This window comes from Petaurus breviceps, unplaced genomic scaffold, assembly GCF_028583685.1.
Source record: "Petaurus breviceps papuanus isolate PSGF00001 unplaced genomic scaffold, PetGlider_PUasm1.0 545, whole genome shotgun sequence".
NCBI classification, from domain to species: Eukaryota; Metazoa; Chordata; class Mammalia; order Diprotodontia; family Petauridae; genus Petaurus; species Petaurus breviceps.
The window spans coordinates 2,534,028-2,541,680 of NW_027186366.1; the positions used below are offsets into that span (position 1 = coordinate 2,534,028).

The 7,653-nt window shown below is 46.4% G+C and overlaps 1 protein-coding gene across 1 annotated transcript in view; it reads left to right on the top strand.

Annotated features, from left to right (window-relative positions):
- AK5 (adenylate kinase 5) overlaps positions 1-7,653 on the top strand; it is a 234,631-nt gene that overhangs the window by 67,534 nt on the left and 159,444 nt on the right. The window lies entirely within an intron of this gene.

The window sequence follows — 7,653 nt, forward strand, 5'->3', positions numbered from 1 at the left end:
TCTATAGTATGAGCTGGAGAAGGAAATGGAAACCACACCAGTATCTTTGCCAAGAAAACCCCATATGGCGTCACAAAGAGTCAGACATGACTGAAATGACTAGACAACAGCAGCAACTATAAATCTTGGGTTTTATGATTCTAAATTACAGAGAAGTAGAATGGAAGGAAAACATTCTCAAAATGAGAGCCCTCCTGAAGTGGAGAATAGCAGGTTTCCCTTGGTGGAAGTCGAAAGAAAGGGTGCTGGCCACTTTTTGGGGTGCTGCTCCCAGGGGAATTTCTGTTCTGATACAAGGGAGACCAGAAGGCACTGAGGTTCCTTCCAACCCAGGCATTCTATGGGTCTGTGATTCTGAGAACAGTATGGAGCCCACAGCACACAGAGCTGGCAAGGGCTACTGTTGGCCAGCCTTTAGATCTAGCCTAGGGGCTGTTGTCTTTGGCCTCTTTCAAAAACATGAAATAAACTGAACTGGACACAGCTAAGTTATTTATTTATTTCCATCTTAGTCATTGGTAATGCTCACTGCAGTCCAGTGAGTCATGTGTTAATCCCTGCTGATCATAAATGATCTGCCTCAATCCATAGAATGACCAGGCTCTTATCACTTATCTCACAGTCAGGATTTATTTCATTGCCTCTTCCTGCTTTTTCCCTCAATAACCAGCTCCCTCAAACTCAGAAAATTCTTGGCTTTGATTTAAAATTTATTCACGTAACACTGGCTTGAATTGGACCTTTTGGCTAAGACAGAAAACATAATTCAATTTAATTCAGCAAGCACCCACCATGTGCAAGGTGCTCTGTTGGACCTTGGAGAAGCCCAGACACAGTGGAAGGAGATGATGTTCTGCTGGGAGCAGGGGAAGGGAAAAGGTGTCATGTACACAAATGAATCCATGTGGATTCCCTGCAAAACAAGACTCCGTAATTTTGAAAAACCAAAGAGCACCGCCACTAAAAGGGCGGCAGAAGACTTCTTGTCTCTAGAGGACAGACCCGGCTTCTAAGGAGTCTGAAGTTACAAAAAGAAGATAGGGGATTCCCAAAAGGGGGGGGCCATTAGAGGTATTCCAACGTGGAATGGTCTGCCTCGCTTGTTAGGGGTTCTCCTTCACTGGCGATCTCCAAGAAAAGCCTGAATGCCATCTGGCCAGCTGTTAGAGTGAGGACCCTTTCAGGTGGGGGTTGGACTTGGGGGTCGCTGACATCCCTTTCACCTTGGAGCTTCTGTGATTCTCTCGCCCACAATGGCACTGGGTTCATACAGGGGCATCCTTAAAGTGTAAACATTTTCCTTCCTGTGAACATCTAAGGAAAGTCTCGTTCATGGCCCTATTATTGAGATTTCATCCACTAGTGAGACTAATTTCCGTTTCTGCTTCCTTCTAGTTCTTTATAGTACTTGACTCCCTATTATCACTCCAGTCTACTCCCAGATTCCCCTGTCTAGTTTAGCTGTATTCAACCTTCTTTTCTTCACAAAGAATAAGGCAATCACAAGCCCCCAGAGTGAAGACCAGGAGGAGGATGGGAATGAAAGGAATTTGTATCCGAGGCAATGAAAACAGTCTGCTCAGCACACACCGAGGCAAGGATAACATTTGGAATACAAAATCCACCTGGTAAAGGACCAAAAGGAAGCAGTACCCTCAGTCAATACCTCAGTCCATTTATCTTATTCAATTAGACGAGAATTAGTCGAAGTGGGAGTTGATGCCATGTAAACAAAACAACTGATTGATCTCATTTTCCATCCTTCATTCGCTCATCAATTCATTCACTTCTTCTTTCACTCAGCAAGTATTTGTTAAATCTAAGAAAAGGCACGTCTGCAGTGGGCTCGCTTGTTGTTTCCTAGGTCTCAGCACAACAGCAATACCTGTAAACTGTGTAACAAGTGTTTGCCTGATGATTTTGCTTGTTAGCAGCTTCTGTTCGTAAAGCCATTAGGAAAAAGCAATCTTCAGCAACCTCCCGGCACCGTCTCATCTCCGGGTTATTACTTCTTCAGTGCTGGAAGAATAGTTCAGAAAAACATTTGTGGCTGGCATCCTTTGCACTTCGATTTTGCCACCCCCACTCTTTGCACTCATTTCTAAGAGCTCAAGAATGTATTCACAAGTAGGCTGTCTCAGAGGCGAGATGTCCTGGCACTGGCATCCAGTGGTCTCCAGCCATAACCCAGACAGGGTCAAACAATCATGGCGAAGCTCCATCATTTCGTCGTTTCCAACTCTGGCTTATAATCCTCAGTGGCTCCGTATTTCTCCCCAAGAAGGCTTCAAGCTTCAGTCTGGCATTCAAGACTTCCACATCTGGCCTGAAATAATCTTTGGAATCTCTAGCCTGTTAAGCTGATTGGCATCCACTCTGGCTGGAATGCATCTCATCCCTCCCACGTTTGCACTCAACCAAAATCCTGCCTCTCCCCACTCAGCTCAATGGTCACACACCCAGGAGGAAGCATCTAGTGATGCTTCTAAGTCTAAGTCATTCACACCCAGGTTGTATCCCTGAAATGTCTTGTGTTCTGTGCAGCAAGTGCCATGTTTAGTCCATGGTCACACAAAATTTCAGAACCTGAGAACGAGCTTGGAGATCATTAGTTGTCATCTCCCATGGGTTCAATAACCATCTATGCTGATGACTCTCCCAGTCTAGATATTTACACACACACACACACACACACACACCTGCTAAACTCCAGGCACTTACCACCTGCTGGACAGCCCTGTCAATAACAGTAAATATTCACTAAGTGCATGCTGTGTGCCAGGCAGTGTGCCAAGTGAGCTCTAGGGATCTTTCCCCATATGTCCCATAGGTGCCTCATCCTTCACTTGTCCAAAACGGAGCCCATGATCTTCCCTCCAAACCTGCCCCCTTCCTAATTTCCCTCCTAAGCTTAAGGGCTTCAGTCAACCTTACCTCTCTTCTCCTCCCCCTCCCCCATTCAATCAACAGCCACGTTTCATCCATTCTACCGCCACTTTTTCCATATCCATCCACTTCTCTCTACTTTCCCAGATGCCTTTCTAAGGTCTAGTATTGCTGAATCTCCTTCCTTTCCATTTTTTTCATTAATTTCTTTGAAATTCTTGACCTTTTGCTCTTCTGGCTGTAAAGCCAAGCAAGAGCAGCTTTCCAGAGGGCTGCTGCTGTGAGCAGCTTTGAGGTTCTGATTACATAGTATAGTGAACTCTCTATGTATTCAGTAATAAACTAAAACAAAACATTGACAGAAACCAAAGGACAGCATTCACAATGTTATGACATAACAACTTATCACCAAAGCGGCCACATAGTTTTAAGCAAAAGATATCATTCAGTAAATCCCTAACTCAGTCATCCTTATGCAAGCCTCCTTAAGGGACACAAAGTACAATCATTCAGTAAGTCCTTAACTCAATTACCCTTAAGGAGCAGGCCTCCTTAAGGGACACAAAGTAAAAAGATCAAAGTTCTGCATCCCTAGGTCACAGTAAATCATAATCTTTTCAGTCAACATTAGGTACCCAAGAAGAGGTCTTTTCTTCTTGATGCAAAGCTGGCTCTCAGATTCCATGGTTCCTCTTCCATGGTCCCAGCTCCTACCTGAATCTACCCAACTGTCACCTGGGTTCAAAGGCAGGCAGCTCTCAGCTCCTTGTCCAGGTCCTGTTCCATATTGAAGCTCACAGTGTCCAGTCCACCTCAAGTCCTTCAAAGTTCCTGTTTCTGGGAAGACAAAGCTCAACAGAGCCACAATAATGTTCATGAACATTGTGGCACCATCATCAATTCACTATCTGCCTGTGAAATCAACTCAGACCCACCAACAAGGTCTGAGACCTCAACACACATCACCAACAAAAGTCAATACGGACAGAAGAGACCAACATAATGCTGCCCCCACAAATGTTCCCTTCTCAAGATCCTCCACCACGAGTGCTCCCTCAGTTCTGCTCTCTCCCAGCCTGGGCTTCTCCTTATATATGGTCATTAAGCTCCTCCCTGTTCTGCCCCTTCCTGTTGCATCAGCACATTCCTCCCCCTGTGGGGTTGACAAGTTCTGTTTCTTAACAAAGACTTGATATAATCATGGGCAAGGCTTAAAAGAAACTTGAACTTAAACAAGGTGCTAAATAATTAAATAGCTGAAACAAGAAGTTAACTACTTCTTTGGTTGCCATTACACATAAAATTTCATAGTGAAGATTTCAATGTGAAGACTTGTCCTGGGTACAAACAGTCAACTTCACAAGTACAAGAAGGAGTTGGGGGAATGAGAGAGAGAGAGAGAGAGAGAGAGAGAGAGAGAGAGAGAGAGAGAGAGAGAGAGAGAGAGAGAGAGAGAGAAACTTGTTCTGAAAAAAATCTGAGTGTTTTAGTGAACCACAAGGTCAATAGGAATCTCCAGTGCAATATGGTAGATTTAAAAAGTGAATGCTACCTTGGTATGCATTCAGAGAGCCACAGCTTCTAGGGACAGGAAGGGGATAAACCCATCATACTCTGCCCTTGTCAGAGTATGAGTAGCACACTTATAAAGGACATTGACAAACTGTCTAAAACTAAGAGTGTCTAAGATAGCGACCAGATTAATCTGGAGTTCAGTTGAAGTTGGGCATGGACAAGAGATGACTCAGGGGCACATGAATACTCTCTTCAAGTGTTTGAAGTGCAGTCATATGGGCAAGGGACGAAATATGTTCTGCTTGTACCTAGAGGACAAAACCGGGAGGAAAAAGAATTGCAAAGAGAAAAACTGGGTAAAATTAGAGTCGTCCAAGACAGGGATGGGCTGCTTTGAGAGGGAAGGGCTCCCGCACCTGGGAGGGCTTCCAGCAGGAGCAGGGATTCTCCCATGGGTAACTGTTTGGTGCATAGGTGGTACTAGTCCCTAGAGCCTCACTCTCATCATCTACAAAAGGAGAGGGCCCATACTGGAAGATTCCTAAGGGCTCTTGCTGATGCTGCATGGCATAATGACACTTGAGAGCTTACTTTATTTGTCACCTCTCCCAAGGCTGCTTGCATTTCCTCACAGGGCAGCCTTGTCTTTGGCAAAGGAATGAATCTGTAATGATGAAATGTAAAGCACCGCTGGAGGAGAACTATTTACAGATAAGCACATCCCCATTGTGGGTTCTACAATTCTTCAAATCACACCACTGAGACTCCAGCTTTTTATACTGGGCTCTTGGGAAGAATCCTTAGCTCTTCACGAGCATTGGATTTGGTAACAGTCTTTGTACAAACTCCTTCCACCTCCACAGCAGCCCTGTTGTGGGAGAGTAATTGAGCTGGACTCATGTTGCAGAATGTCACTTCCCTTGGCACACAACTACATTCCTCTGGGCCCAAAAATGAACACGATGCTCCTGCTGGGGTCCGGCCAGCACACCGTCCCATCCTCCGCTCTGGCACCACTATTGGGTCAGAGGAGGGCAACAAAGAGGTCAAGGGGAATGGTTATCATGGAATTCGAAGACTGGCTCTTAAGATCTTAGAGCTGGAAGGAACCACACAGAGGCTGTGCATTCCAGCTTATGAGAAGGAAGGAAGGAAGGAAGGAAGGAAGGAAGGAAGGAAGGAAGGAAGGAAGGAAGGAAGGATTTGCTAATTGCTTATCCTGTGCCAAACTCTGGGAATCCAGATAGCAAAATATCTTTCATGGGGCTGTGAGGATGCTTCCTTCCAAAGTCAGCAGTTGGATGTTTCCTTTGGAGGTGGCATGCTGATAGAGTGCTGGACTTACAGTTCAGAAGATCTGAGTACAAATCCCACCTCATCAACTTACTATGTGACCCTGGACTAGTCACTTACCTCCAGTTTGCTCCTCTGTAAGATGGAGTTAATGAGAGCACTTTCCTCATAAGGGTTGTGGTGAAGACCAGAGCAGATGCTGCAGGTAAAGTGTTCAGAGTGCCCAAGGTGCTCTATCAATTCTGAGGAAGCCAGGTGCTCTCTTGCCATCTCCTTAATCCCATGAGTTTGGGACCCTGTAGTCCATTCAGGTGGTGCTTTCTGCCTAAAACTGTTTCCACCATCTCCTCTGCCCTGAGCACTGATTCTATCCCTTCTTGATCTTTAGTTCAATTAAATAAGCATTTGTTAAGCACCTACTGTGTGCCAGGTAGCATGGTATTACCATACCATGTATACAGAGAACTGGCCTCGGTGTGAGGAAGGGGTTGAACTCTCACCTTTGACCCATCTTGGCTATATGACCGTGGGCAAACCCCCAACCTCTCAGAACCCCAGTTAGCTCTCCTAGTTGGAATGCAATGCCAGCCTACATTGGCAGAAGGAATGTCTTCATTGAGAGTTCTCTATATCAATGAAACCACAGGTCCCATCACCCAGTGGTGGTGCTGGGTGCCCACCTCCAAGAAGCTGTTGGGGCCATGCCATTGTTGGGTAGTCACCACCACTTTGTGTCCTTTCTGCCTTCTCCCGAGCAGGCCCTTTACAAAGCCAGTTTGGGCAGGGAGCTCTTTGTGTGCCCACGGACACTAGTCCTCACTGCATGTGTGGAAATTGGCACCCAGGTCCTAGCCCATCCTGGTCCAAAGTGCTCTTCAGGCAGCACTCTACAAAGTCCCACCCCCACCCTTCTGAGTCCTGTAATCTGGAGGGTCTGGAGGTTTTCCCTTGGTCTCCCATAGAACTTCTCCCCATCCCTGAGCCCCGAGGCAGTGACTGAGCTGGGGGAGAGAAGAGGGAGGGGAGACTTCTTGGAGTTCTGGGGGAGGCAAGCACCTTCTTGATCAATGGAGGATTACTTTGTGCTTTGTGAATGGAAGGGGGGACATGGAAGGACCAGGAAAGAGAAAGTCTCATTGGTCAAAAGATGCCTGATCTGTAGGAGATGAAGAAGATTGGGATGGCAAGGGCTGGAGGCCAAAGTTGGTATCCAGAAGCCAAATTCATTGTCATTGTGATTGCTGTGTTAATGTAGGAATAAGATCAATGACCTTGCATGCAGTTGGAGTGGAGGTCTCTGAGGCCCCTTCTGAGAGTCAGGGTATGGAGACACCTTTTAGGCTTCAGCCAGACCCTGCCATTCATCCCCATTCCAACTGATGATGGCAGTGCCATAGCCAGGTGGACGGAGGACCCACATTCAGTTTCCTAAGGAGGGATCATTTCCTGCCAGGCATCCAATGAAATTGCATCAGGTGACGGTGCAGAAGAAGCGGTCCCCTACCTGTCCGAGAATTAAAGAATCATTCATTTCCTTTCCTTTAGAAAAAAAGCACTCCTGAGTAAGCAGGATTTTTCTGGGCCTTTTGGTCTGGACCTGTGATTCCATGATTGTAGATGGCAGCCAGCTCCAAGGCCTGTTCCACACCTTACAATTTTGGCACATTGCCTGGGCCACTTGGGCAACCCAAACCACTCTGCCTCCAGTTGCTCTCTAGCCCCTCTGCCATGCAGCCTGGCCAAAGGAATTTCTAAACAACTGCAGGGTTCTCCACTGGTGTGCCTACCCCCAGGAGAGTTTGCTTCTCTCTTGGCTCTTACCTAAAACAGTCCTATTATTTAGCACCTTTGCCTTGCCGTGCTAAGGGCTCCCAGACCACAGAGAGTGGGAGAAAAAATGAAGCCACCTCCTCAAATGTTGTGGCTGTGAAAATGCCCATGATCAGTCTCCTCCAGGCC